The sequence below is a fragment of the Charadrius vociferus genome, unplaced genomic scaffold (assembly GCF_000708025.1).
Source record: "Charadrius vociferus isolate BGI_N301 unplaced genomic scaffold, ASM70802v2 scaffold311, whole genome shotgun sequence".
In the NCBI taxonomy this organism is placed as follows: Eukaryota; Metazoa; Chordata; class Aves; order Charadriiformes; family Charadriidae; genus Charadrius; species Charadrius vociferus.
The window spans coordinates 2,418,029-2,439,978 of record NW_009646965.1 but is presented as its reverse complement, the minus strand read 5'-3'; positions in this window follow the sequence as shown (position 1 = coordinate 2,439,978).

The window sequence follows — 21,950 nt, the reverse complement described above, 5'->3', positions numbered from 1 at the left end:
GCGGGCCCCAACTCCGGCTGCAGCGCTCTCCTCCAAACGATTACAGATGATGAGATGGGAAGAGGCATTACCAGCTTTATTGCCCCATAATACCAAATGCACAGCAAAGATCCTAATAAAAAGTTGCTCCTCGGGAAGGCAGCGCCTTGTCAATCTTGCTGCTATAGCCGTTACACGTGCGCGGCGCGCGTTTGTGTTTGTTCTGAGAAGTAACGCCCAAACTGCCTTATCCCCCTTTATGAGCTAAAAGACCGTGAAACGCTATCACACCATGCTGGCCCTGAGTTATAGGAGCACAAATAGGTGTCAATAAATGTTTGTGAACTGCAAACACCCCAAGCAGGGAGCCTGGGGGTGAGATTTGTCTAACAGGTGAGCAAATTGGAGATGCTGTTCTTGCAGGGTACTGGGTGTGCTTAGGGGAGCAGCTGCAGTGGCAGGCAGCCCCGGCTGAGCCTTCCCCCAAGACTGCAGCCGAGTGATCTTCGGAGAGGGGCCTGTGTGGTTTTGGGCCGAGGCTTTCCAGTGGTCCCTTCCTCACTGGGCAAGGACAGGGCTGCTGGCTGGGATAAAGCATTTCTGGTGGGCATCAGACCCATCACCTCATGCTGAGGCATCTTCTCACATAGAGAAAGGGCATCGAGCAGACATTGTAGCTTGGGACAGGGTCTGCGTGGGTTGCCTATGTTGATCATAGTTTCTGGAGCAAACCCTTCATAATTGGGCTGCACACACCTTCCAGGTCAGGACCTGCCTGGCAGCGCCCCTTTCCTGCTCCTTGACCCATCCTGATGTCATGGCCTCGTGCCTTTTCATGAGCCACAAACACCTCTCCTTCAGGTGTTTCTTGGGCTGTTTGTGCCACAGCACCGATCACATCTCCTGGAAGCTGCAGTACCATGCTGGGTGTTTGCCGATTTTTGGGGAAAGTGGGGATATTGGAGGCCACCATGGACAAAGCTCCTACAGGGTTTGCTCCTGAATTGCAGAGCTGTGAGCAAACCCCTATGTGTGGGCATTGCTCAGTGGGAGCATCCCAACCACATCTCCCCCGCGACGGGGGCAGGACTGATTCCCGCACCCTTTCCCCTCGCCTGGTATTTAACTTTTTTTTTTTTTTTTGGGGGGGGGAAAACTTGACAGAGGCAGCTGCAAACAAAACAAAACCCCACCAAGGCTCCTCTACCAGCGAGCGCCTGTGCACCGAGACCTTGAATTTGCTGTCGGGTGGTGTACACCAGAGCCCTGGTATGGCTGGGGTGTAACTGGTAGAAACAAGAGGATGCTGCTGCGTGGCCAAACCCGGGGCTGCCTGGGAAGGCGATGTAAACAGCTCCACCTTAAACTGCAAAGAGCACCTTAAGCTTTCTTCTGGCCCCCTGCCACCGAAAGTGCTTCAGGCTGAGCTTTAATCAGAAGGAAGCCTGTGCTTTGCACGGTGGGGGAAGGGGCAGCCAGAAGGACATTTCTCCATTGATTTTTTTTAATTTTAGAAGTTTATTTCTTGGCTGGTGTTGGGTTTGGTTTTGGGGTTATTTTTTTTCCCCTCCTTGACACAATAAATTTCAAATTGATTTTTGCAATCCCCTCTCCCCTCCAGCCTTGTACTCTCCCCTCTCAAAGGTAATTGGGTTGAGAGGTTTCAATTTGTCCCCCTGGCATGCCCTGGTCCCCTGAGATGCTCTCTGAAGAGGGTTTCTGCAGCTGGGCCCTGTGCAGGGACGCACTAGTGGGGGGCAGCTCCATCTGGGGACCCCCAGGGAGGAGACCCATCCTTGAGGCCGAGACGTGCCCATTGGGCACGTCTCGGCCTCAAGGATGGGTCTCCTCCCTGGGGGTCCTCAGATGGAACCAGGGTGCCCTTTGCAAAGCACTTGAAGCTCCCCCAGCCCAGTTCTGTGTCCCCAATCCGTGTTTCTCCCTGCAGCCCAGCCGACGAGACGGTCTATTTTTCACCAGGCATTTCCTGCTAATCAGACCATTAGTCCTTGTGCTGATTAACCAGCTAGTTTTCAATTTAATTAAAACATACGCTTTTTTTTTTTTTTTTTGAAGAGCCAGAGGTTTCAATTGTATTTTGTTCTTATCGTTCCGCATCTGATTGGCCATAAGCATCAGGGGGAAACCAAAGCAATTAACCCTTTCCCTTGCTGAGGGAGGGCATAAAATATATCATTGGCTATTTTCCCAGGATTTTTATAACACTGCTTTGCACTTGAGCCCGAAGATCGCAAAATATTTATCCTTACTTTCACAGGGTTGCTCTGTTTCAATAAAATACAATGCAAAAATTATGCCAGCAAGGGAGCCTAGCACGAAACCAGTATCATTACGCAGAGAAAGCGATGTAGGGCCAGATCCTGATCGGGGGGCAAAGCAGATTGGGTGGCTTAGGAAGCCTTTGCAGGTCACACCATGTTTTTAGGCTGTTGGAAAGTGGGAGACTTCAGCAGCCAAGCAGGAATTTAGGGCGGGGAAAGACGTGATCTGTCGCAATTAACCCTGAGCAGCGGGTGTACGATGACAGAAATGTTCAAATGTTTGTTTTACAGTGAAAACAGAGAGCGCTTGGCTCACCTATGGTGGCATGAACGTACCCAGCCGTGCTCATGTGATACTGGAGAAGGATGCCAGGCATGGGCTGGCCAGCAGCACCACAACCCCCGAGTCCAGCTCTGCTGTGCCTGTGGAGCATTGGTCCCGCACGCTGCAGGGGAATTTGGGACAGGTCTCTTTTTTAAGCGAGGTTTTGGTATCTCATTACCAACCTCAAAAATATTTGGCTATAACTTACTTTTGAGGTTTGGGTTAAGTCCAGGGACACCAGCAAGAGAAAAGTCAAAGCTAAATAAACGAGTTCAAGTTCAAACCTCTCCAGCCCCAGCCGCGGGGCGTTCCCTGCCACCGCCCGGGATGCCCCGGGGTGCTGGGAGAGCCCTTCTGCAGAGAAACTGCTGCACAAAAGAGTTTGGAAAATATTTTCCAGAGGCAGCTAATGGCCCGTCTTTCATCTTGCAAAAAAACCTCAAGCTAATAATTTGCTCTTCTTCGTTTCCCCGTGATGGCAAGCTGTGCCTCTTGGAATTTATTTCTTTCCTCCCCACCTGACTGTGTTTCCCACGGCCCATGGGGGCACAGCCCTCTCCTCGCCTCATGTTTTATCCGCCCCCCGCTAGCCTGGAGTAAACGGGCGTTTTGTAAAACATCTTCCACGTTGCTTCTCCTTCATGTTTCCTGTTGGAGGACCACAGCGCGGCCCTGCTCCCCTCCTCACACCCGAGGTTAAACTTTCCTCGTGCGCCACCCCAAACACAGAGATGTGAGCTGAATCCTCTGCCACCCCCGCAGCCCTGAGCCTGGGAAAACCTCTTTTAAGCCTTGAGAGCATCGAGGCATTTGCTCTCTGCTTTGCACCCTGCAGCGAGGGTCCCCTTCAGCAGCGCTCCTCCTCCACCTGCTTTGCCCAGCATCAGATCCCACAGAGTTTAGGGAACTGGACAGCCTACTGCTTTTTGTGTCAGATATTGCTTCCATCAGGAACGGTTTCCATCTTCCCAAACCCATACATCCAGATGGAAATAAACAAACACAGATTCACATGCCGGAAAAGATCTGCCTGGAATCTCTTGGATGGGATCGTGTTCGATCCCAGCGGGAATATCCATGTGGCAGCGCTGGGCAGCCTCTCACCCTGGTGCTGGGGATGGCTGGCGCTGGAGGTGGTGTGCCCTGGCTCTCCGCTTTCATTTCGGCCGTCCCCTGTGACCTCTGCTGGGATGAGGATGGTCGGGGTGGTCCAGGTCTGTCAAGCTATGTTTTCCATGGTTAAAATTTCCTCACCTTTTGCACACGCACAAATTGCATTTGCACTGAAGGAACTGCACCATGGTGTGTGCACACAATTGTGTGTGCAACAGCAGAGTGTGATCATATAGTCACATACCACCGCTGCTATCCCCACAGTGATGCCCACTCCATAACTGGGGTTATGCAGAGGGACTAACCAACCATCCCATCTCCCTCTGCATGGGGACACGATGCTGCTGCCTGGCCTTTGGGACAATCCCCCAAACTGGTGCCTGGCACCTGCTGCTGGGAAGGTTAGCTCACACCGACGTGTGCATGGATGTTCTTGCACCAGTGGGCTGTATGCAAGCGAGCTGCTTTGGAGAGAGCCATCTACAAAGGAGACGTTGGCTCTCTGTCCTGGTAGCACGTTTTTCTGCCTGAATTGCTGTAACATCAGCCAAATAAGGAGGGATTGCAAATGATCACAAAAGCAAGGGAACTCCTAGGGTTCAACATGCTGGGAATATCAAGCTACTGTCTGGAAAAATACAAAAAATGCTGTTGATTCATTTCTGCAGCCCCTGACATATAAATTAGGTAACTAACCTGACCTGTGACTGTTTCTCTGAGAGACCGGCTGAGACATGACAAATATGCCTTTCAACATACCAGTGCTGATTACTAAGAGCGCTATGGGAATAGCTCAGAACCTCATGGTTACGTTATGAAAAACAAGATGCCACTTAAGGCAGACCACGCCGCTGTCGGAAAACCCTCAGGTCCCATCCGCCTGGCCGTGGAAGAGTGGTGCCGGGAGCCCTCTGCATGGCAGGATGGGTGATACTCAGGACACTCTTGTTCATAGGAAAAGGACTTTGGAGTGATTTTTGTTTGAGGGATGGCATTCAGATTTGCAGGGGGGTCTTTGCTGGTCATTGGCATGAGCACAGGGTGCCCCTCTGGCTCCAATTAAGGTGAATTCTCTCTCTCCAGGGCCAGGAGCTGCTGCACCCAGGTGTCAACCCTCCCCACCCCCTGAAGTCATGCTGTCAGTATTACCACTGATAAAAACGGCTTTCCAGGCATGCAAAAAAAATTGTTTCATTGCCATCACACTGGATTTATTGCATGTTGACAGACCTCAGAACAGGGCAGCTCCCGCTCCCCCTTACGCTGTTGAATCACTCGTGGGAAATGTCGGGTTCAGCACTCACCAGGGAGGGGCCGGGCAGAAAATACTTGTTTGAATTATCCCTTATTTGTGTTAAGGCCATAAAACGCGTATGTGTGTCCCAAAGCCTGAGCTGTAAAGTGCCCAAGCCCCAACTGAGGAGGTGGTTGTGGGGTCTTGCTGGGGGTGGGGGGCGCTACCTGGTAGCCCTCTGAAAAGCAATGAATTAAACCTATGCTTCAAACTGAATGCAAGACCTTGCACCACACTTGTTCCCTATTAAGACAAGGACAGGACCATGGCATTGGCAACAAAGCTTAGCTGAAAGTCTGCAGGTGAGCACGACCATGGTCAGAGCTGGGGGAGATTTTGGCACAGGAGTCAGAGAGATATCGGAGCAGATTTTCACCCAGTGCCTGTTCACACCAACAGACAGTTCAGACATTTGGGGCTGGCATCATTGGTGTTTGCATCCCCCTGCTCAACTCTGGTACCTGCCCTGCTCCCCCAAGGACACCTGCCTGCATGAAACATGCCATCACCTGCCTGCTCCCCTCCACAGCCACATCCTCCACCTGCAAATTTTGGCCAGGTGGGAAAGGTCTGAGCCAGCCTCCAGGCATCCTGCACCAGCATCTCCCATCCTGCTTGCGGGTGCGGGTCTGGACAAAGCGGTGGTCCTGATGCTACACATTTCCAGGATGAGTTTTTCCCAGCAGAATTACGCAGGCTTGCTTTGGGTTTCGCTAACAACTCCTATTCCTCTCCCATCTGCCCGAACCATTTCAATCCTTGAGTTTCAACATGCAATTTCACAACGCGTGGCTTTGTTTCAAAGGGTGACCGAACTGCAAATCAGCCCCTTCAAATCCCCAGTCATGCGCTTTACATTAAGCAATTAAACTGAGCAATAAATATCACTTTGTTGTGAACGAGCCTCCATTTCCTTTTCTATTTTAATAACAATAATGGTCAAACTTCTGTTTAAGAAGCAGTTTCTGGTTCTATTAGGAAATGTGCCAACCTATTCAAAGAGACACAAGATTTGTATGGAGAGGTAATAGCTTTTATTAAGCCAAATTATATAATTAGTAAAAAAACAGCCAAGCTTTCAGGCACATAAGCCCGTCATCAGGTCTGGGGAGAGGCAATGCCCCTTGCAGCTGCAAAAGAGCTGTATGTCGGGTATTGCTCTAGACCAAGTCTCTTTGATCAACATCGCTCTGCCTGGGGCACAGTGCCTGCACAGGGGAATGGGCACCAGCTCCCACACTTGCCTGGGCTGGGTTTAAGGGGGGCAGCTCCAGTGTGGGCAATGCGCATCCTCAGGTTATACCGAGCATAGTTTCAGGTTTAGGTGTATTTTTTTTTGCAAGTTTGAGTTTATCTTACAGCTTTTGGGAGGACCTCTGATCTACAGCAGCCGCCTCTCATTTGGTATTGCAGCCATATGAGCAAAAATCTGTGCTAAATACACGCTAGCTCCACATGGCCTGTGTCTCCTGTTGTATAAAAGGAGCTCAGAGTCTTTAAAAAAAAAAATAATGTCGTTTTCTGAACATCCAATATGGGCACACAGGATTCCCACAACTTCTTCTGGCACAGCCTTTGCTTCATCTTTCAGACTGGAAACCTCTTGGGGCAGGGACCATGGTTTTAATTATGCACGACTCCCAGCTGAGCAAAGCCATCAGTCCCTATTAAGTGAACAAATAATTACTTCAGTGAAGCACAACTATTCCTGGCTCAAACCCATTACTGAAGTGTTCATAGGTCATGGCGTATTTGTAAGCATAACTTAAATAAGATAGGCAGATTGGACAACCCATCAGCAAAGATGTCAAATTAGCCTCCAAATCCTGTCATATATTTTGGTGGCAGATGCTTCAGTTTATTAGTGACACACAACCAACTTTATCTGCCACTGCAGGAGCACAGGACCATGTCAGTGGACTCCACATGAGGATGTCCCAATATGTTCTTCAAAGACTTGGGGAGAAGAGCCAGGTAATGCTGCTGACATCTCACAGCACAGCTGGCCTGGGCCAATGCTCCTCAGCAAAGAGGAAATGCAGTGTCAACCCCTCTGCATCAAGGGATCAGATCACATAAAAAGACACTGTGGTCCTGGACTGTTGCCAGCACCCTCATCGTGTGGGTTTAATGCCTAAATTGGCCAGGTGCTGGGGAGAAGATCTCCATGCCCATGTCCCATCACAGCCCCATTAAGGTGCAGGGGAGCTTTTTGAAGTTAAATCACCAGCAAAGGTTGATTTGGGTGTCTGTCACATCCCCTTTTTATACCAGTCACAAATTTACAGAAGAGTAAGGGCTAGATGGGAAGAGGATAATAAGATGGAGCAAAATAAAACAATTCCCAGGAGAAAATGTAGGTGCCAGGGTGGAACGCAGGATTCCCACTTGTTTTACTTTGTGCCTGCAAGATCCTGCACTGTGTCTCTCCAGAGTTTTTATTTGTGATCAGACCTTGGAGTAATAAATAGCCAAACTGCCCTGCTCCCATGAGGACTCATACCCTATGGGCTAAAAATTTTTTTCTACCCTCTCACATCCAGCTCCAGAGAACAGCTGACACTTTTGGCACACAGCCGCTGCCGTGGTGTTGGATGCTCACTCTGGCGGGGTCCCAGATCCTCATCTCCCATGGTGATGTCTCCTGCATAGCTCAGCCTCCTGCTTTGCTGGCAATGGCTTTTCATCAGGCATGAGAGCTGCCGGCCCCATCCTCCCCCCACTGCGATATTCCCTATTTTATATCACTCTGAAGCTTTTGAGCAGCTGTTTTGGATCGCTTTCAGCCCAAGGCTCCATGCCCAGCCACACTGGACATCACTCCATGTGTTTCTGGGCTACTCTACCATCTCCCTCACACTTCCATCTCTTGGCGTTTTATCACCATAATTTCCCCAAAAGTTGCCGTTGCCTTTGTGAGCTGCTGTGCATGCTCAGGCACTAAACAGTGAAGTCCCCAAGGGCTCTCATCATCCCACCAGTCACTGTTGACATCGTCATACATTGCCCGTGTGCCGCATCACTGGGGTAGCTTCTCTCTAGTTCACGCGTCTCCCTGACACTAACCAGACTGGCAACTGCAAGCTTTTTAGACAGATATCACCTTATGGGTGTTTTATCCACGAGGTTACATAGAACATCCACTTCATAGCCTCCAATGCCACCAAATGCTACATGCTGTGTATTAAGCATAGGATTGTTCAAAGAAGAAAAAAGGATAAAAATCACAATTGCTACAAATATGCAGCAAGCAGACATCAGAGGAGTCTCAGGACCCACACAGTCAGGAATCTTTTTGGGTAAAAAGGCTGAGATTATTGCAGGAAGTCTGAGAACAATGCTTGACTATTTAAGGACAACAGTGTTTCCTTTCTGAACATCAGCATCATTTATTTGCTTTGGAGTCCAGCCAGACACCATGTGATGTCTGCTCTCCTGTTAAGGTGGAAAAGTATTTGCAAGAACTTGCTCAATGTTACCAAAACATAATTGGCCTATATCTCCATTCATGTGCATTAATGCCTCGTAAACCATCCATGATTGCCGCAAGGCGTTATGGATACCAGAAATATCAACGAGTTCAAAAAGCTGAAGAATTCTTGAAAAAAAGTTCCACTGAGGATGATTAAACTCAAATGCCGCAGATTACTGGCAACTGGGAAGATACTCTCTGACCACTTCTGCCTTGTCCTAATACTCTTTCCAAACTACCCAGCACTGGCCACTGAATAAAGACAGGACATAAATGGACTTTTGTGATAATCCAGTGTGATGTCTTTACACCCGCCTGTGCACTTTCAAGCCCCACTCTTTTCCTGAGCAGGGCTGCAATCAGCCTCTTGTGCCAACCCTACCACTGACTTCTGATCTCCACCACCACATGAGATGTCAAAGCAACATCCAGAGCTAACCACACACTGGCTTTGAAGGCTTCATTACCATCATATGCTACAACGAATATTGAAGTCTAAACAGTTATCAGGCTAGCTGACAAACTGTGGAAGAGATGGGGATGGTGATCATGTTCTACTTCTGAATAAGAAGAGGTCTTTTGATGTCTGTCAGTGCTGGGCTGCAGCATCTCTGCTATGGAAAATTTTAACTGACCTCTAACTCTTCCTTTCCATCTTGCAGCTTTCTGTATCTTCCAAGACCGCCGTTGGAAGGGCCTAAAAAAGCTTTCGAGTACCTATTTTTGAGAATAGCACCTTTTCAGCATGGAAGTGTGGTATAGGATGACACAAAATGGGAATGCTATCTCTCACAGCATGCTAAAAGCAACAGCTGTTTTGCAAGTCTTTAGCTGAGTACGTAGGAATTTTTCATCTAGTTTTCATATCCTACTGAGCAGAAAGGGGTCTTCCCTGCGCCTCAGCCAGGCAATGCAATGCTGTGCTATAGCGTACCGTGTTATTTAAAACAAAGCGAGATACCTGGTCCCTATGCAAAGCCCTGACATGCCTCCAAACAAAATTACAACAAATGAAGGGAAGAAAAAAAAGACATCGGGTCTCTACGGTTTGCTCACAGGTTTGCATCACCACTTCCACGGGGGACAACGAGCACAACCAGATGAGCACTTGCATTTCCACACTGTGATGTGGTCAGGGTGCTTTGCTCCTAGATGGGAACAGGAATCTCATTCCTGTGTTCGGGAGCTGTTAAGACTGCCCCTCCCTTATTTCTGAAAATGTCTGCAAGTCCCCACAGACTGAGGAATAATTTCATAACAGCAGCACAGCTCTTCCCATGCTTCATCTCCCACCTCCCTCACCATGTAGAAACTTTCCACTGTCCAATCATAAAAACAGAGCAAAAAGCCTGAGATGCAGGTGGCGAGTCATGGGCCAGTCATTAGGGTTCAGTTACACAGACTTCAGCAATTCATGAGAAAGCACAGGGTAAGCTCCATTTGCATAAACAGTTGAAGACTATTTCCAAATATTAACCGCAGTAGCAGAAATCACGATTGCTTCGTCAGTCACACGCAACACACAAAAGTCAAAGCTTCTTTCTGCAAAGCAAGCTCCAGTACAATAACCACTTTAACCCGTTCTGTTAACCAGAGGCCAAGAAGCCATAGCAATTAGATTAAAAAGGGGGAAGAGAAATGGAGGAAGCCAAAATAACAACAGCGCATGTGGACAGTACTGCAGAAACGACACAGAACTGGCTGGATTTCAGTCTGGCTGCTTCGCAGCTCGAGGGCAGGTCTGGCTGTACAATCTTTATGTAGGAATCTGCCCCTGCCCACCCATCCCTTCTGCTTTTCTTACAGCAGACCACGGCAGCAGGGGGAGATCACCTTCCCCTGTGCCACTCTCCCATCTGTGGGCCAGGTAAAGTTGCCTTGGCACTTATTCCATCAGAGGCAAGGTGCTTTTCTCCAGTTTTTAATTAAAAAAAAAATCCCTGCCTCAACCCAAATACACGTCTCCTGCCCGCGTGCTAAACAGCTTAATTTCCCCTTCGCTTATACTGCCCCGCAACTACTTCTATTTGTTATGTCATCACCGATGACATAGTTTGCTTGAGGCCCTCAGTAATGAAGTGCAAAAAAGGCATTAAAAATACAGGCCGCTTCTCTGGCTGACTGAGGTTAGTTTTAGTGCAAGCGAGGGAAGAAAGGGGTGTTTCTTCCTTTTGCCTAAATAACGAAAGGACTCTGTGGGGCAGCCTGCAGCGTCGGCCGTAACCGCTTCCTCCAGACAAGCCCCCGCCACCCCCAGTCTGGGGAACTTGTTGGCTTTGGCTTCGTTTCCAGCTGGCCTGATCTGGGAACAGGTATCCCACAGCTTGTGCTGCTCTGATCTTGATTTACAAGGGCCTGAGATCCCTGATTAAAAAATCAGAAGTCCTGAAGCAATACTAGCTTTTCTTTGCAGCAAACTTTCTCTCTTAGTCACTCATTAGGGACTGCAAACTGTTAATGAGTCTCCTGCCTGCTTTTCTATACTGCTTTGTGGTCAGAGCCCTTAAATTCAGGATGAGTTTGCAACCTCATTGGGTCTCTCTCCTTATTTCTCCTCATTTCTGGTCTTTTGAGGAAGGTTTTTGTTCTGAAGACTACCCCCAATTTGATACATTAACATCACTGATGACACAATTGCATTTGAAAAGGACATTTCTTCCTTGTTGCCGCATTGCCAGTGGAAGAACTTTGAGTGCTACAGAGGATGTAGAGGCTCACAGCCCTTAAAAGTTTACCTGTTTGTGTGAAGAGTGTGTGTCTCTGAAGAGCATTGGTCCTCCAATTCATGCCCACATTGGGCAGTTCTTCATTCAAAGATGCAGGAAAAGAGCAGACTGCTCTACAGCACCAACACTCAACCTGCTTGAAGCTGAGCCTCAACACAAGATGTTTTCCTTGTGTCATCCAACATGCTGTCCCTGAGTGGGACTGGTGCCCTCACACAGACCCATCCCTTCCCCACGACCTTCCTCCCCATCACCACCCTGGACAGCCTTACTGCTGGTGGGACTGATGAAGACCCCTTAGGACATGCTGGGAGCCAGGACCCCCAGCACTACAGTCTGTGTCAGACTCACCCAACAAAACCCACTTAGCTCCTGGGCCTCCTTATTTTGCTAAAAGCAGACACACAGACTGCCTTCATGTCCCCAAAAAGCAAAGACTAGTAGTGCTTTCTTAAGCAAAAACTAGAAGAGCCCTAATTCTGCTGAAAGACTGAAGATAAGAGAGGGAAAGTGGAGAAGTCCTCTAGTAGGGACCCTCAGCCCCTTTATAGGAGAAGTCTGAGCTGCCCAAATTCCCTCCAGCTGAGCTGGAGGCTGCAACCCGTCTGCACCTGGGAACCAGAGCCTTCTGCACCATTACTGCTGGGGAGGGGACCGTGGACTTCAGGTGGTGGTGAAGCTTGTGGGGGATCGCTGCACGTCTGATGTCTCAGCAGCTCTGCTGAATTACAAAGTGCAAGACAGAATTGTGTTGGTTTTGGTTTTGGTTTTTTTTTTCCCTTTATCCTCATCGTTTCTGCAAGCTGCAGTTGCATTCCTGGGGCAGAGTCTGCTTTTCAGATTGGCGAACTGTAGGTTATGCTTGCAATTGATTTATGGCTTGTTTTCCTAGGGTAGATAGCCAGCTAACACAGAGAAGAGAAAAAGGATCTAGACAATATATATTATCTTGTTTCAAGACCTCTCCAAGAATTTTGGCTCAGGGGTTAAGGGAAGGCCTCTTTTCCACGTAGGAGAAACACAAAGCAGCAAGAAAAGTGCAGTTGTACTCCTTGGGAGTTGAGGATTGGCTTTGGGCAGCATTTTAAATTATTTTGGGGGAACCTTAGATGTTATTATACACTGAGAAGCTAATAGGTTTGTGCGTATCCTCACAATAACACTAAGAAATACGGAAATACTGATTCCACCTTACACCCAGAGAACTGAGGCACAGAAAGAGACGTGTGAGGACTTGCTAATGGGAAACGCCAAGCACCGACCTGCCCGTGGTGGGGCATCCTGCAGGACAGCCATCAATGACTGCGGTCCTCCAGGTGCCACTGCAGCCACCTGTCTGACACTTGGCTGAAATGCAGCTTTCCTCCCAGTAACCGGGGTTCCCTAGAGCTGGCCTAAACCACAGCTTTACACCAAGAGCTTCAGACCTGCCCGGTGAAAGGTCGAGTCTCTGCTAAGGCGCACCAGGCCCTCCATTTCCCCATTTTCATGCAGGACAGCCCGCTGACTACAGAAGTACCTTGATGCTCAAAACCGTGTTCAAGAACGTTAAAACAAAACCAAACCTAAATGCAGTAGATGTCTCCCGAGAAATACTGTGATGCAAGTTGTAATCATCCGGCCTCTGCTGCGCTGCGCTATCAGACGTGAGAGTAAACAGCAGAGCAAGAGCACTCCTGCGATGCAGCAGTTGGCCTCCGTACGGAGGCTGATGGCAGCCCAGCCATGCCAGGCCCTCGAGGCTGCCGTGGGGAACGGTACGGGTGATGCTGCAAGGGCTCGGGGTGCCCAGATTCCCCTCGCAGCCAGCTCCACACCAAAGCTGAGCCCCTCCATGAGTGAGCCCACTGCTGGCGTTGCCCTACGTCACTGCAAACAGATTGAGGTGGATTACCTTTAACTGGTGGTGATGTAGAGCGTCCAAAGCCCGTGTGACACTTGAACCAAACCCCCACCCCCAATGAACCTCATTTATTCTTTAAGAGGCAATCATGACAATGCATAATCCTACTTTTTCTAGACCTGTGTGATACAAACAGCACTGCCAAAGATCCTGCTTACTTAATGGCTCAGTAATACACGAGGTCCAACAGATCCCAGAGCAAATTAATGTATTTAGCTGGGAAGTTAGAAAATGGAAGAAAGGAGAAGAAAAGAAAAATAGGATCCTATCACATGGCTCCTCTTAGCTTTCGACGTGGCCCCCCGAATGTTTCCAAAACAGCAGGACTACGACTTGGCTGTGAGTCTATATTATGTAATAGCAATTCCTTTGTTTCCTCTCACTTTAAGGTTTAGCAACAGTGAAGAAAAAAAATCACCCTCATATATAGAAACGGGGCGGGGCGGGGGGGGAACATTAAGACGATGCTGAATCCCTTTGAGCTATTAATGGAGAATTGCATAACCGCTGCCGTGGGGTTGCTAGGTTTTACCACGTCCCTGCGCCGTGTTAAATATTAACAGTACTTGTACTTTCAGCAGTATCGCTGCTGCCGAGCCTGGATACGGCCCCGCCAATCCCAGCTGCTGGCTGGGTTTCCATGGAGCCGATAGCACCCCTTCATTCACAATGAAATCCTCCCAGCGCTCGGCTAAATCCATCTCCGAAAATGAGGCGTTTACAAACGAAGCAGAGCGGTTTTTTTGGCGTTCGCTCCGCAGCTCATGGATGTGTGGGGGTGTGCTCGCTTCGGCTTAAAAAAAGCGAGATTTAGAAATGACGCCTGTTTTGTCTTGCCTGGCAGATCTGCAGAGCTGCATGGTGCTTTTAACCCTCATGTCACCAGCTCTGAAATAGCTACCTGCGCGGCTGGATTCCTTCCAGCACTCAAAGGGGGCTCATAAGAAAGATGGGGGCAAACTTTTTAGCAGGGCCTGGTGCGATCGGACAAGGGGTAATGGCTTTAAACTAAAAGAGGGAAAATTTAGACTAGAAATAAGAAAAATTTTTTACACTGAGGGCGGTGAAACACTGGCATGGGTTACCCAGAGAGGTGGTAGATGCCCCATCCCTGGTAACATTCCAGGTCAGGTTGGAGGGGGCTCTGAGCAACCTGACCTAAGGGAAGATGTCCCTGCTTATGGCAGGGGGGTTGGACTAGGTGACCTTTAAAGGTCCCTTCCAGCCCAAACCATTCTATGATTCTGTGATTCTCCACCCCCATTTCTTCTCCTCATCTACCTTCCTTCTGTTTCTTGGCTTAAGTTAGACTGTAAGATCTTCTAGATTAGACATGCAAAAAATAAATAAAATATCTCCTAAACCGTGGGTGTGCCTTCTTTCCCCTCCGTAACACAACTGTCATCAAAACCTTTCAGATTTACATATAAAGCATCTTAATGGAGTTAATGGTGCAGATTTTCAACACATTGGCTTCATGGGACCAGTTTACATCTGTGCTGGGACCAGTTTTCATCCGTGCTGGATGGTGAGAGGCTTTGCTTGCTGTTGCTCTTTGGAGAAGGGCAGCACTAGATGCTAGAGATCTGCATATTCAATATGCATGTGAGCTCAAACAGCTTTTTGTTATGTCTCTAATTAGGCTAAGTAGGGTGTTGGATTCAAGTGCTAATTAGAAATGACCACTCTAAAATACATTAGGATATTTAGGGCTGTGTGCTGTTTGCATATTCAGGTTTCAGCTGCTGCTGGCGGGTTTGTGTGAGTAATGACGTGAGTCCATCCACCTAATCCCTTTTAACCTGTGACATTTATTTTATTCCTTTTTCTTTCTTTTTTTTTTTTTTCTCCACAGACACACCGTATCTAAGAAAATGGGTTTCTAGCAGTGGAAATAAGCATGCATAGGGCAAGGTGTTATCCCCGGCAAAAGGTGGGGAGGGAGCGTTTGGCAGTGAGAGGCAGGGGCTGGCAGTCAGGACTGGTCCAGCCCTTTAAAATAATGATGTGATTATCTCCCATTTAGCCATCACTGAGGAGGGGGTCCCTGGGAGAACCCTGGGGGGAAATTCAGGCTCATAGGGTCACAGGGTAATATAGGTTGAAAGGGGCCTCAGGAGGTCTGTAGCTTGGCTCGGAGCAGTGAGGAGGGCAGACCAGGGTTTACCCAGCTGGGTCTGCAGCCCGCTGAGGATGGGGACAGCCCAACCTCTCTGGGTGAATGTCACGCTGCTCCTGACCAGCTGCTTCACTGTGATTTCAGATGTGTGAATTGAAGAACCTGAAGCCCCTCCTGGCATACGCTCCCCCTTCCTACTGCAAGTGCAATCTGTGAGCCTACAGGCGGCTTGGAAGGAGACACAAGTCTTTCCTACAATTGCTCTGCCTTCTATTGGACTTCAGGTCCAACAGAAATGGGGAATATTAGCTCAGATGTACTGATGGGGGGGGAAATCATCAAAATCAGTCATGAGTGTCAATGGAGAGGTTTGTGCCTTGAGAGGGCCAGGGGATGTGGTCTCTGCTCTCCTCCTCTTCCCCTGGAGCTATCAAAAGGCAGGTCAGAGACCAGCCTGTGATGTTCATAGACATATGAATTTCCAATGAGGGGCTTGATAGGAATAAATTTAACGAAAATATGTGCTCCAAGAGCTAGACTTGAGGGATACTGAGAATATGACCCCTACAGATCAGCTAAGGGGGTTGGGGGGCTCTTGGCACCTTCCGAAATGAAGGTACAAACAGGAATAGGAACCCTTCAGGTCACTTGAGAAAATAGTGGCTGCTTGAAACAGCCAATTAGTGGAAACAATAACAATCACTGCTTCCTAAATCTACCCTGCGGGCTATAAACAAGGACAAGGCTGTGCACTCATGGTTATGGCTTGGCAGCACTGGGGTGAGTTTGGTCAGTGCCCGTACGGTGTGGCCCAGGCACTCTCCCTTTGGAAGGGTTGTAAGAGGGATGCAAACAAGGCCCTGAGCACTGCCTCTGAATCACTCTTCTGGAGCTTGTCCAGATCACCCCTCATCATCCCATCATGCTTCATCCCCAGGAGGCCCGTCTGCGATGCTGGAGATGGGCTGCACTCATTATAATCTGGGTTATTCAAGGGAAATGCCTTGAGTGACCTGGATGCCTGGCACTGGAAGGCAAAGCACCCCTTGTTCCCCGATGCCCACTGGGGAGCCACGGCTAGGAACTGCACGGACATGGGGTCCGAATCCATCCCCTCCCGGTTGGAGAGGATGCAGCCGCACTCAGACCAGCCCAGCAGTCACAGCGAAAGCCCACGTCTGCTCTTCACACCACCATCAAAGCTGAACTGGGGTTCATTTTCCCGTCCCCGGGAGGAAATGGCCAGGTTGGGGACGCTGCATTTCCCACTATGGGCGGCCGAGTTGCGGGTCTGAGCCGAGGAAAGCTGTCTTAAAAGCCATGTAAATTAACGTGACGCTAAGCTCCACGCTCTCCTTATTCTGGGCAAGGACTTTTGGGTTTCAAAATGTGTTAGCTATTACACGTGCTATGTGCCAGACCGGTCCGGGATTAACCGAAGCATTCGAACACGTGACTGTCCTCAGGCACCGCAGGGACAAAGTCATCCTGACCCTGTTTCAGCTCTGTAGGTGCAGCACATCCCTGTACCCACCGCTGGGCTCCAGCACCATGTCCCCGCAGCCCGGCCAGGGTCGCCGTCCCTTTCCTTCCATCAGTGGACGTGTCACCCCTGGATATCCGCAGCCCCCGTAAATTGAACAGGGGCCATGTTATGGCAAAGCGTGGCTTTAATATCTGAACGAAGGGGTCGAAGCTGGGGATGGGGAGGAACAGGGAGGGCACAGAGCCCCCGGGTGAGATGCAGGGTGGGATGCAGTCGGTGTCAGTGCCTCGCACGGGACCTCACCCTGCCAAAGCCATCCTCTCCTGCACACGAGCTTTTCCATGGAGACCCATGTGTGCAAACAAACACATGCCAGCTTGGCACTTTTGGAAACTGTTGAGAGACTCTTTTCAAGCACACAGCTCAGCACACACTGTCCTTTTCCTTCCTTTTTTTTTTTTTTTTTTTTTAACAGACCCTTGGGAATAATTAACCTTGCCCGCGCAGGCAGGAGGGCCAGGCTGGCTGCCTGCCTGGGGGCTCTGAGCCCTAAAGACGTGTCCCTGCTGCGGCTGCCTCTCACGCAGCCCCAGTGCTGCTCAGGAACTTGGCCACGTGGAAAAATAGCCATGAAAAATACAGCCTCACTCACCAGCTTGCAGCTGAGAGAGGGGGAAAACCAGGCAGCCCCTCTCCTGCCAAGGCAGCAGCACTGTCTGGCCCCATCCTGCCCTGTGCTAGCCCACCTGCCCCGGGATGCCCAGGCTGTGTTTCTTGCCGTCCATCACCCCTCTGCCGGGCAAGGGGCCTTTCTCGGGTTTAATCTCCCTGCTCTCCACATTGCTTTCATGGCGAGGAGGAGGTCCCACTGCACTCACAGCCCATGGTCACCCTGCAGAAGTTCTTTCGTTAGCTTTTGCACGGTATTGAAAGCAACACTATAATTTACCATCCATTTTCAGGCCCGGGTCCTCCTGTCTGATGCAACTCGTGGGTGGCTGTATTTTCCCAGACGGAGGGTTGGTGGTGCTGCAGCTGGCCACAGCCTGAGCCAGCGGTGGGGACTGCATTCACCCCTCAGGTTTTGAGACCTTCTTGAGTTACAGCCTCTCCCACTGGCTCCTGCCTGCCTGACCAGCAGCTGAGATGGATGCTTCTGACCTGCTATGGCCTGTTCTCAGGATACAAATGATCTTGTTCAGGTGTTTAATGATGCCTTAATAAACATTGCACCTATAGATACTCCGTCTCCCGACTGATTACCCTTAGCTTGGTCTAGTTACCATGCTACAATGTTAGGAGCTTTCACTAAAAACTGGTAAATGTTTGGGCAACGCTGGGTTGTGTGAAGCCAGGACTGAAACACAAACAGGCTGTGCCTTGCCTGAAGTTCCAAAGCAAAGGGGTTATTGTAAAGCTGGTATAAACCCAAGCTGGTCTATGTCCAATGTTGGCTTGGCTCCTGTTCAGATTCATTTCTGAAGTCAAATGGATGAACCTCCAGCCCTCCGGTACATTTGCAGGGGATAAACATGGACATATCTATGGCTTAACAGAACCATAATTTCTGCCTGAATGCTTTATTATTTGAAAATCATAAATAAGATGAAGTGAAAAGGACAAGTCCTTTTAATCTATGAGTGGTGTGCTAAATGATGGTGGTAAATCTTTGCTGGCTCTGTGGCAGGTACAGCTGATTTGCACTTATAAAATGGCAGTGATTTTGTTCCACAAACCACACTGAAGGTGTGGAGATCAGCTTTTTGAGAAAAAACAAAACCCTACTCTTGACCTGGCTTGGATGGGAATAGTTAGCAGCACACTGCAAAGAGACTGGGCGTAGTTTGCCTTTCCAATGGAGGAAATGCCCACCCTGCGCTGGCCGTGAACTTTGTCAGGCTCCCTTCTTATCTCCTCCTCTGCACTTCTTATCACTCCTGATCTATTTATTGCTCTGTAAGCATGCTTTTCTAGCCCGGCAGACGAGGCCGTCTCAAGGCTGGCGTGTTCAGGTGTCCCTGAAAAAGCTCCCACCCCCAGCAGCGTGGAGGCCATCTGTGCCAGCAGCCCTGCAGGCTCCCCTCCAACGCAGGGGACTAGTTGTTTTGATGAGTTTTATACAGCAGTGTGCAACCTTGAGACCCACAAGTCTACAGAAGATGCTCACACTGCTGCTGGAGCACAGTCATTGACTGAAACCATCCACATCATGTGTGCGCATGTGTCTAACCAAGGGGTGGTCTACATGATGACGGACAGCCCGTTGGCGGGGGGGCTGTTCTTTCAATCTGGATTTCAACCATGGTGAGGATGGAAAAAAACAAATGCGTACAGGTTCAAGCATAAATATCCTTTCTGTTTCGGGGCTTAACGTTTATCATTTGGTGGAGAGCAGACCTTGCACATGGTATTTGAATGTGTTTTAGTCGCAAAACACCTGGGGGTAGTTTTACAGGAAAGGCACTATATTGAATGTTCTTATGATTATTTTGCATTCTTTTGTACAAATTGCAAATTGCTGCTGATCTGCTTGTCTCTGATGTACGCATACATTCCAAGTTTAATTTGTACACAGCCCAGCCCCCGAGACCTTCGGTACTGGGGAAAGCGGGGGGACCCTCTGAGAATTGTTAGTCAGAAAAAGATCTTCTGAAAAGGCTTTTTCCCTCTGTCCTTCTCTTAATGGCTCTAGCTGAGATGTCTGAGCTGAGGAAAACTCCACCCCTGCAGCTTCTACTTGGAAAGAGCAGAAAAATCCAACTAAATCTCCTTAAAAAAAGAAAAAAGGAATTCATGTTATTCAGAAAGAATTTCTGTCCTCCTTTCGGTCCCTCTGGAGTTTTCTGTAAGGCAATCAATGGGTAATAACCAAGAAAAGACTTTTAAAAAAATAGGCTCTCATTGCTGTCATATTTACTGCATTGTGCATTCCAACATTGAACTGGGTGACTGACCTAAGAAGCTAAGGAAAAAGAGAAGAATAAAGAAAAAATAACTAACTCTGATGAGGATGCTCATGCACCTTCACTCATGTTCTCTTCAGGGAGGCTGCTGGGGTGATGCATTTGTGCCATATAGCACCACAGTGTCTCTGCTAGAAACCCCCATACCCAACATAGCATGGGGACCATCAGCACTGTGGGGACACCACAGAGGTGTCCTCCACCATGCGACCCAACGGGAAGCACATTGGCATCAAGAGAAAAAGACCCTTTAAAGAACTGTGAGAAGTTTAATAGAGATAATAAATTGAGATTATTCCTTAATCCTTGCAAGTTTTTTGGTGAATGCGAGGGCTGGAGAAGTCTTTTTAACATTTTATCAGAAAAATGTTATGGTCTCCTGAGAGACAGATGAAATAGTTTGTTGGCAATGTGATATTCAGCACATGGCTGCAGATGTGCTCCCCTGTCCTGCCAGGGTTGCACGTACCTCTGAGCTCAGAGAAAAGGTGTGGGGAAAAGAAACCTGAAAGGCAGAGGGGGCCAAGGTGTGTGCTCCTTCTTGCAGAGCTGAAAATATGAGTGGCCCAGTTACCCCAGGAGTCACAGTATTTTTAAATATTTTCCAAAACTTTAGAAAACTCAGACTAAGCTGTATTTTGCTCCACAAATTGGCTCCCAAAATTTGGGTTTTCTGTTTCCAGCTACTTTATAAAAACCATCTCATACTCTTGGATGGAGCTGATGGCTCAGAGATTTATTTCCAGTCCATTGCTGGCCAATAAGGGTGACAAACTGAGTGTATTTGGAGGGAGGGAAAACCCACTTTGTGGTTATTGAGGGCCAGAGTTGGAGATCAGCTTCCAATTGCACAGAAGCAATATTTGAAGCTGTTTGTACGTGACATTATTTCCTGGGTACCTGGCTTCTAGGTACAATTAAGGACTTGTAAATCTGAGGAAATCTTAAATTAAGGTACCAAAATGTGCCTGCAAACATTTGTGCCTGCCATTTTTCAACTGTTATAATGGAAGTCCCGTTAAAGTGAGGATGAAAAATTGGTCCCATGTCAATAACCTGTATGAATGATGCTAGAGAAAACTGGCAAGTCATCAAAAGACCCTGTTCTCTATTTAATTCTCTTCCTAGCTCATTATGGATTATCACGTTTTGTCTAGTTAGTGGCATGATTATGGAAATAGAAAAACCATTTCTCTCTGCTTCTTATCTAAAAGATGAATGAGGCACGTATAATTGGCTTAAGTTATCATTTAGAAGTGAGCTACAGTGATGCAGGTTGGGTTTTTTTTTTGTCTTCAACTTGAAGTCCTGAAACGCGGTAAACTGCTGGCGTATTCCTCTGGTTGTTTTCTGTCCCCAACGCCCACAAGCTTAGCCAAAAGCAATACGCCTATTAAGGGCTGAAGTACTTTTTTCCAGAGACATCAGTCATAAATAACCCAGCAGGCTGAGATGATCACCAGGGCGTAAATCACCACCAATACAAACAGCAGCTGAATGGTCCGAGCATGCCCAGGAAGCCGCATCCACCCTCCCCTCGGACGCAGACCTCATCCCACCACCCTTAACCCGTCTGAGCTGCAGCCACACCTACGGTTTGTGCAACCTGGACTCCCACCTCCCGGAGTGTGCTGGAGACAGATGAGGGATTTTGAAATCAACATTTTTCTTTTTAGTAACAAGAGAGAATAAGAATGGCAAGGGAAGGGGAGGTAACATCACCAGAAAGGGCTTTTCTTTCCCCAAAGTAAGCTCTGAAGTGTTGGAGATGCTCTAAAACAAGCACTTTCCTTTGGGATACTGAGCCTGACTTCTGGCCCTGGTTACATCTATATCAGCTCATGGGGACCACTCAGTTTGCACGTATTTGGGCCCATGATACCTGTGTTTTGATGCTAAAAAGCATCTGCCAATGAGTCCAGCAACTGTGAAGATGGGGTTATCGGTCCTCCTTGTGCTGTCAATGTGTTTTCTCAGGCCTCAGAAGACACTGGCCAATGATGTTAATTGGAAACCATAAAACATTGGAAAAAGCCCCAGGAATTTGGAAATGGGCCCCTTTCCCCTTGTGCGTTCTCTTATACCTTTACCCAAAGAGAAAATAATGTCTGAGAAAAAAGGGGAAAGCGTATTGGTTCATCTTGATTTTCACAGTGGAAAAAAAGAGCAGTGGGAAGGAAACAGGATGCTTTCCCTCTGGTTTACATTATTGGAGCCTAATTCTTCTCTAAGTATTTTGTTCAAAGCCTATTTTTAAGAACTCTAAAATAATAATTGCTGAAATTCCA